This window comes from Dermochelys coriacea, chromosome 4 (genome assembly GCF_009764565.3).
Source record: "Dermochelys coriacea isolate rDerCor1 chromosome 4, rDerCor1.pri.v4, whole genome shotgun sequence".
In the NCBI taxonomy this organism is placed as follows: domain Eukaryota; kingdom Metazoa; phylum Chordata; order Testudines; family Dermochelyidae; genus Dermochelys; species Dermochelys coriacea.
The window spans coordinates 9,185,072-9,194,275 of NC_050071.1; the positions used below are offsets into that span (position 1 = coordinate 9,185,072).

The 9,204-nt window shown below is 45.3% G+C and overlaps 1 long non-coding RNA gene across 1 annotated transcript; it reads right to left on the reverse strand.

Moving 5' to 3' along the window:
• Positions 1-2,109: 2,109 nt before the first annotated feature.
• Positions 2,110-8,025, reverse strand: LOC122460074. Its single transcript, XR_006281139.1, has 3 exons — positions 7,802-8,025; positions 6,702-6,809; positions 2,110-2,241 (listed from the first exon to the last, which is right to left on the reverse strand). It is a non-coding gene; the product is annotated as an uncharacterized LOC122460074 (long non-coding RNA).
• Between the last annotated feature and the right edge of the window lie 1,179 nt (positions 8,026-9,204).

The window sequence follows — 9,204 nt, forward strand, 5'->3', positions numbered from 1 at the left end:
CTACTCCAGGGCTAAACTAGAGATCCCTAGAGCAGTATCCTACACTGCAGAAAAAATTAAGCATGTTTGTTTCAGAAAACTGAATTCTGCTGCCCTCCTCCATGCTGAGTAGCATCTTACCCCAAGCACTGTGCAAGCAGAGAGACTCCACGGTGCTTACGCAGAGGACTAGAGAATTACCTCCTATGTGGAAGCCCCTCACTTTATTCATTTCTTCCTGCAACATATCCCGGTCCTCTCTGGAGCTGGAGGACCTAGGACTCGATGATTTGAATTTGTCTCCACGCAGAAGGGCTATTCATGGAGTAAAGGCACAGGATCTGGCACTTGCGGATTTTAAATCTACATCACAGTATAGACAGCCTGGGGGAAGTTGCACAGCTCACTAAGTCAATCACAACTGTATTAGTGCTCTCTCAGAAAGGCAGCTCAGTGGGCATATTACCTTGCAGGGATATATCAGGCTTTCTTTACCAGCACTTTGGGCTAGGTTTTCAACCCTATTTTTGCACAATTCCCACTGCACCAGTTTGTATCTTTTGGTGCCTAAATCTCTCTGAAAATCTGGCCCTTTGACACACAGGGTATGTCTACACAGCAACTGGATGCCCACGGCTGACCTGTGCCAGCCAACTCAGTCTCACGAGGTGCAGACAGCGGGGCTGTTTCATTGCTGTGTAGACGTCTGGAGTCAGGCTGGAGCCCGGGCTCTGGGACCCTCTCACCCCATAGATTCCTAGAGCCCAGGCTCCAGCCCCAACCTGGAAGTCTACACAGCAATGAAACGTCCCCACAGCCCGAGTTGGCTGGCATGGGCCAGCCAGGGGGGTTTCTTTGCTGCATAGACATACCTTAACAGTTTCACCTCATCCATGTCACCTGCTGAATTAATTCAATCGTGGTTCCACTCTACTAAGTGACCCTGGAAAACCAGCTTCATGAGGGTCCATGTTTGGCATATCAGTGGATTTCAATGGCCAATGCACTCATTTTACAAGGGATTTCATAGACCCAGTAGCCATCCCAAACACAGCAAAAAAACATATCTACAGCCAGGCACTCAGATACCACAGAACATGCTCCAAGGAGAGAGTCCGGGATACACACCTTAACACACTCAAAACCACCTTCACCAAACAAGGACACTCCACCAGAGAAGTAAATTGCATCATGGAACGGGCCACCCAAATATCCCAAAGAACCTGCTTCAATACAGAAATAAAACTCCCTCTGACCGCACAGCCCTAGCTGTCACCTACCACCCCACAGTGGAACCCATACAGGGTATCACAAACAGCTACAACCCATATTCCATGGGGACCCATCCTGAAAGAAATCTTTCCTGAACCCACTTTTCTGTCCTTCAAACAACCCTCCAACCTCATCTTCAGAAGCAAGCTCCTCACAGACCAGGACAAACCATCTCAAAGTGGCATCAGACCCTGCAAGAACAACAGATGCAAAACCTACAGACATATCTCCACTGCTACAATGATCAACACCCTGTCACAACACACCTTTCCAGATCCATGGGTCCTACACATGCCTATCACAACACATGGTATACTTCATCCAATGCACTAAATACCCCAACAACAGCTATGAGGGTAAAACCAGACAATCACTAAGCTCTTGAATGAACTCCCACAAAAAGACAAAAACACCCTATCACCTGGGGCAGAACATTTTTCACACAGCAATCACTCTCTATCTGACCTCTCAGTCCTCATTCTTAAAGGAAACCTACACAACACTTTCAAAAGATGAGCCTGGGAGCTTACATTCATAACTTTGCATGACACTACAAATCAAGGACTGAACAGAAACACTGAATGTATGGCTTATTATAACAATCTATAACCCACTAATAACCTCCTCCCCCAGCTACTTCCCCTATCTCTGTGACTGGAGGGGTGTTAATGGACCACTTTACCTTGTTTGGCCCTTTGAAGAATGTGTTAACTATTGATGCTAAGCAATCTGTTCCACCTTGCATTTTGCTGTGACACAAAGTATGTTTCCCAGTTCTGAGGATGAGCTCTGTGTGGCTCAAAAGTTTGTCTTTCTCGCCAACAAAATCTTGTCCAATAAAAGATATTACATCACCGACCTTGTTTGTCTAATATCTTGGGACTGACATGGCTACAATACCATCGCATGGAGTTCAGGAAGTAGTCCTGCTGATGATGCTCACACAGGAACAGCCACAGCTCCTAGTTTTAGCTGACCGACTCTGCAGGGCTAACAGGAATAAAAAAAAAGTGCATTTCTCCCCTCAAGTCTCTGATCTAGCAAAGCACTTAAGCACATGCTTAACTGTAGGCCCTGGAGGAATCCAACTGAGGTCATGGGAGACTTTAACTTCCCAGATATAGACTGGAGGACCAGTGCTAGTAATAATAATAGGGCTCAGATTTTCCTAGATGCGATAGCTGATGGATTCCTTCATCAAGTAGTTGCTGAACCGACTAGAGGGGATGCCATTTTAGATTTGGTTTTGGTGAGTTAACGAGGGCCTCATAGAAGAAACGGTTGTAGGGGATAATCTTGGTTCAAGTGATCATGATCTAATTCAGTTCAAACTAAATGGAAGGATTAACAAAAATAAATCTGCAACTAGAGTTTTTGATTTCAAAGGGCTGACTTTCAAAAATTAAGGAAATTAATTAGGGAAGTGGATTGGACTGAAGAATTTATGGATCTAAAGGTAGAGGAGGCCTGGGATTACTTTAAATCAAAGCTGCAGAAGCTATCGGAAACCTGTATCCCAAGAAAGGGGAAAAATTCATAGGCAGGAGTTGTAGACCAAGCTGGATGAGCAAGCATCTTAGAGAGGTGATTAAGAAGAAGCAGAAAGCATACAGGGAGTGGAAGATGGAAGGGATCAGCAAGGAAAGCTACCTTATTGAAGTCAGAACATGTAGGGATAAAGTGAGACAGGCTAAAAGTCGAGTAGAATTGGACCTTGCAAAGGGAATTAAAACCAATAGTAAAAGGTTCTATAGCCATATAAATAAGAAGAAAACTAAGAAAGAAGAAGTGGGGCCGCTAAACACTGAGGATAGCGTGGAGGTTAAAGATAATCTAGGCATGGCCCAATATCTAAACAAATACTTTGCCTCAGTCTTTAATAAGGCTAAAGAGGATCTTAGGGATAATGGTAGCATGACAAATGGGAATGAGGATATGGAAGTAGATATTACCATATCTGAGGAAGAAGCGAAACTCAAACAGCTTAATGGGACTAAATCGGGGGGCCCAGATAATCTTCATCCAAGAATATTAAAGGAATTGGCACCTGAAATTGCAAGCCCATTAGCAAGAATTTTTAATGAATCTGTAAACTCAGGAGTTGTAACAAATGATTGGAGAATTGCTAATATAGTTCCTATTTTTAAGAAGGGGGGGGGGAGTGATCCGGGTAACTACAGGCCAATTACTTTGACATCTGTAGTATGCAAGGTCCTGGAAAAAATTTTGAAGGAGAAATTAGTTAAGGACATTGAAGTCAATGGTAAATGAGACAAAATACAACATGGTTTTACAAAAGGTAGATCATCCCAAACCAACCTGATCTCCTTCTCTGAGAAAGTAACAGATCTTTTAGATAAAGGAAACACAGTGGATCTAATTTACCTAGATTTCAGTAAGGCGTTTGATACTGTGCCACATGGGGAATTATTAGTTAAATTGGAAAAGATGGGGATCAATATGAACATCAAAAGGTGGATAAGGAATTGGTTAAAGGGGAGACTACAATGGGTCCTACTGAAAGGCAAACTGTCAGGCTGGAGGGAGGTTACCAGTGGAGTTCCTCAGGGATCAGTTTTGGGACCAATTTTATTTAATCTTTTTATTACTGACCTTGGCACAAAAAGTGGGAATGTGCTAATAAAGTTTGCAGATGATACAAAGCTGGGAGGTATTGCCAATTCAGAGAAGGATCAGGATATTATACAGGAGGATCTGGATGACCTTGTAAACTAGAGTAATAGTAATAGGATGAAATTTAATAGCGAGAAGTGTAAGGTCATGCATTTAGGGATTAATAACAAGAATTTTATAGTTATAAACTGGGGACGCATCAATTAGAAGTAACGGAAGAGTAGAAGAACCTTGGAGAGGTATTTCCAGTAGGGATAAGGAGGTTTTAGTACCATTATACAAGGCACTGGTGAGACCTCACCTAGAATACTGTGTGCAGTTCTGGTCTCCCATGTTTAAAAAGGATGAATTCAAACTGGAGCAGGTACAGAGAAGGGCTACTAGGATGATCCGAGGATTGGAAAACTTGTCTTATGAAAGGAGACTTAAGGAGCTTGGCTTGTTTAGCCTAACTAAAAGAAGGTTGAGGGGAGATATGATTGCTCTCTATAAATATATCAGAGGGATAAATACAGGAGAAGGAGAGGAATTATTTCGGCTCAGCACCAATGTGGACACAAGAACAAATGGGTATAAACTGGCCACCAGGAAGTTTAGACTTGAAATTAGACGAAGGTTTCTAACCATTAGAGGAGTGAAGTTTTGGAATAGCCTTCCAAGGGAAGCAGTGGGGGCAAAAGATCTATCTGGCTTTAAGATTCTACTTGATAAGTTTATGGAGGAGATGGTATGATGGGATAATGTGATTTTGGTAAGTAATTGATCTTTAAATATTCAGGGTAAATAGGCCTAATCCCCTGAGATGGGATATTAGATGGATGGGATCCGACTTACCCAGGAAAGAATTTTCTGTAGTATCTGGCTGGTGACTCTTGCCCATATGCTCAGGGTTTAGCTGATCGCCATATTTGGGGTTGGAAAGGAATTTTCCTCCAGGGCAGATTGGAAGAGGCCCTGGAGGTTTTTCGCCTTCCTCTGTAGCATGGGGCACAGGTCACTTGCTGGAGTATTCTCTGCTCCTTGAAGTTTTTAAACAATGATTTGAGGACTTCAATAGCTCAGACATAGGTGAGAGGTTTATCGCAGGAGTGGGTGGGTGAGATTCTGTGGCCTGCGTTGTGCAGGAGGTCGAACTAGATGATCAGAATGGTTCCTTCTGACCTTAGTATCTATGAATCTAGGTCACTGAGACGGGATTTCCAAAGCATTCAGCTCCACCTCCCACTGGTGTCAATGACAAAATCTAAAGTTGTAAGGGGCTGAGAACCCGGCCCTTTGCGGAGATTTGCCCCTGTGTGTCCTACTCTGTGTGTCCCCACCAGCTAGGCTGTCAAAGTCATTGCAGACATTCGTACAAATGTATGAGGTGCTTCCTTCAAAGTGATTGGAAAGGTTTTTCAATTTCAGTAGCCAGCTACTCTGCTCATTCAGGCATCATTCTGCCTTGAGACAGTTCTTCCTTATTACAAGGTCACTCTAACCTGGAATCTTCTGCTGCTGTTCAGTTTTGAGCGATCCAGGTGCTGCGTGTTAAGACACACGTTCCTTTTTCACAGGGTTTGGTGTTTAATAATCGCTTCATGTGAGATAATCCAATATCCTCTTTAATTAGGATGTGCTGTGCATTCCCTTCCTGCTGCTTCTGACAAGCTCCTCCCTCAAATTAATCACGAAATATCTTCAAGAGATAGGAAACAATTAAGATATGCAGGATGAGTAAATCTAAGTGATTCTGAAATTAGCTGTTCAGCATTATCGCTATCAAAGCCGAGCTTCCCTTTAAATGGAAAACATGTCTGATAAGCTCTAGTACATAAATTAAACCCCAGATTGTACAAAATATGTGCACAAAGTAAGAATGCTGTGGCTGCCCAGTACCTGTTTAACAGGGTGTCTGTTATCAACCAGTGATTATGATAAGTAGAAGAGAGCAAACCCAGGGAGGTAATTGGATTTGCTAAATCCACCTCGGCTTTGGTTCTGGAACCTAACACAAAAGAGGGCAGCTGTCCTGGACTCCCACCAGCTGCATACAGTTAAGATCATTAACACAAACCACCGGGGACTACATAAGGATAATCAGGGTTAGAGGATTGTGGGGCAGTGTGTTTATTTAAAAAAAACAAACCAACATCTTTTCACTTTCCCCAGATGCAAGTCCTGAATGGAAGCTCTGCTGGAGATCCACTCAGACACTGCATAGCTTTTAAGAGACCAGAAGGGGCCGCTGTGATCTAGTCTGAGCTGCTACATAACACAGGCCATGGAACCAGTAACTCCGGTCTAAAGCCCAGGGTTGTTTTTAGAAAGACGTTCAGTCTCGATGTGAACACTTCAGGTGACAGAGAATCCATCCCATCCTACTGAGAGCTGCTCCAACAGTAAATTCCCTTGCTGTTAAACATTTGCCTTTTATTTTTAGCCTTAATTTATCCAGCTTTCACTTCCTGCCTTTGGATGCTAGATCAAAGAGCCCTTTACTATAGAAATATTCTCCCATGTAGGTACTTCTAGGCCACAATCAAGTCACCAGGTCTACACTAGCAGTGCTTTATTATTCCAGCAAAGTGCTCCTATCATGGACACAGCGACTCCAGCAAAGCTGTGTTTTGTACCAGTATAATAAACCACCCCCAGGAGCACAACAAGCTAGACCTGTAAAAACACAGCTCTCCCCATGTAGCACAGCTACACTAACGTCGTCTGCTGGCATAGCTATTTCCATCCGGGATCAAACCCCTGTGCCAGCAGAAGTCTTCGGCGTAGGCGTGGCCTTGGTTGTCTCTTTATTCAGCTTATTAGTCTGATTTTCTTACTGAGCCAGGATCATTCTTCATGAAGTGTGGACAGCAGAACTGGGGCATGATACGTCAGTGATAGTTTCACCGATGCTGCAGAGAGTTCATGCCGCTGCTGATCCCTGTCTGAAGAAAGGAGTCTGATTTATACTACACAGTCCTTCACGATTCTTTCAGTACTTGATACAGGCCATCTCCTTCCCTTGCACAAGAGCCCGAGGCCTGGTCTGTGCCTCAAAGTTTTGCTGGCATTGCTACGTTGGCCAGGAGTGTGGGAAGGGAAAAAAGATCATCCCGCTTGCCGGTGTAGCTATGCCAGCAAAACTCCCCATGTAGATGCAAGTATGCCAAGGAAGAAATGCTTCTGGTCGGCATCGCTAGCATCCATGTCAGCCAAATGCCTTGTGCCAGCTTATGCTGAGCCTGCACTACAGGGCTCTGCTGGCTACACAGAAAGGCTCTTTAGTGTAGACCGGGCCTCATTCTCCACTGCTTTTCTCCTTGCGCTGTGCTACCACATCATCAGGGTGCAAGGGACGGGAGAATACAGTCTGTAGGCCCAGAGTCAGCTTTGGCTTTTGGTCTCTTTGTGCCAGCTGCGCCATCCTCTCAGCAATGGAAGGGCTGTCCCAGAAGTGCGTGCAGGTAGGACTGCAGTGTGACGTGCTGCAACAATCCCGGCTGGTGGCTCAGGAGCTGGAATCCAGTGGCACAAGCCAGAGCAGAACAGAGACGGCTCTAGTTTGCATACGTGGCTTGTGGAGGCCCGGGCAGCCTCCAGGATCAGAACCGCGGAGCAGGAGAGCAAGTCTGAAATCTATGTGAGCACAGACAAGAAGTCTAGGGGAGGTACCACAGCCCAGGGAAGAGATAGGGTCTATTCCATTAGCCTACTGTTTACCCTAGGCAAGTCTCTTCCCCTTCCCATTACCTCTCACACCCTTTGTCTGTTTAGACTGTAAGCTCTATGGGGCAGGGACTGTCTCTCAATGTGCGTTTGTACAGCACCTGGCATGATGGGGTCCTGATCTCATCTGCAGCCTGGAGGCATTACCAGGGTACTAGTATTAAACAAGCAAGAGAATTCAACTCATCCATAGCAAAGGAAATCCCCAGACCTTTTCCAGGGATCCTCTGAATCTGGCTGGTGTTTGATAGAACACTTGGCGACATTTTACTTTCACTATCCACAGCGACCAGGATTTTCAGACAGCCCCGTTAGAAGAGCAGGAAATGCCAAAGGCTCTAAAGTGGTTTACAAGGACTCCAGAAACGACTTCCTTTGGCTCCATCTGCTCAAGCACATCCTCTTGGCTTTGTGTCAGTGACTCAGACAGGCAATAGTCAGCAGCGCTGGGGAGACGAGAGGGAAGAAGAGAGAAAAGCAACAGTCAGGTAGAAAATGAGAGGTTGCCATCACCACCAAGGAGACGACCATTTGGGTAGCTTTTTGGCTGCTGCAGTTACTGCTTTTGTCTTCAAACAAAGCTTATGAATATTTCCCTTCAAAGCATGGCTAAACCCAGCGTTCTTTCCCAGCTCCAAGTGAGAGAGAGAGAGAGAGAGGAACCACAAAACAAAACTACTTCTTTCTAAATGGACTGCAACAATGCGGGAAGTGCAGACGTGGAAGGATGCACGATTACTACACAATCACAAAAGGTTCCAAATGAAACTGGAGCTGTGTTGTGCTAGGAGCTGTACAAACACATTTGGGAGACAGTCCCTGCCCAGAACAGCTTACAGTCTAAGTGGACAAAGCAAACAGAGGGTGGGAAGGGAAACAGAATCACAGAGAGGGGAAGTGATTTGCTCAAAGCCACACAGCAGCTCAATGATAGAGCCAAGAATAAAGCCCAGGTCTTTAACCTCTAGACCACACGGCCTCCATGAAGAATGGGATGGAGAATACATCTCACTTGGATAAGTGTGTTCAGTTCTGGTTATTCCATCTCAGCAGGAACAGCTGGGCTTCAGAACAGGCCCAAAGACTGATCAAGGTCATGGAAGGGGATACAGACAAACCACTAGCTAATGGGGGTTGGGAGGAAACTTCCCCTGGGGCAGATTATCCAATAACTCTCTGCTGAGGAATTTCTTGCACCTTCCTGTGATCCAGCCAGTGCTGGCCACTGCCAGAGACAGGATATTGGGCTAAACAGACTCAGGTCTGATCCACGCCCTCCTGTGCGTGTGTCCTGGAAGCAGAGGTGGAGAGCATACCTACCTCAAGCCTCTGCTCCGTCCCTGAGTGTGGGTGAGCTGGGAAACGAGAAGAAAAGAGGGTCCACCAATAGCAGACCACAGGACTAGTTATCCAAGGTACCATCTGCTGCAGGACTGATTCCAGCCCTCCTCACAAGCCAGACTGTGGCCTTTACATGCTGCTTAATTTACTCAGCTCAGACTGGGAGCAATCCATGGTCACCACCAAGCTGGCTTTGACCACCACAAGGCCCAGCAGTGGCCATTTATTTGCAGGCCAGGAGATGGGGCAGATCTGATTTTGTGGTTTCTTTGA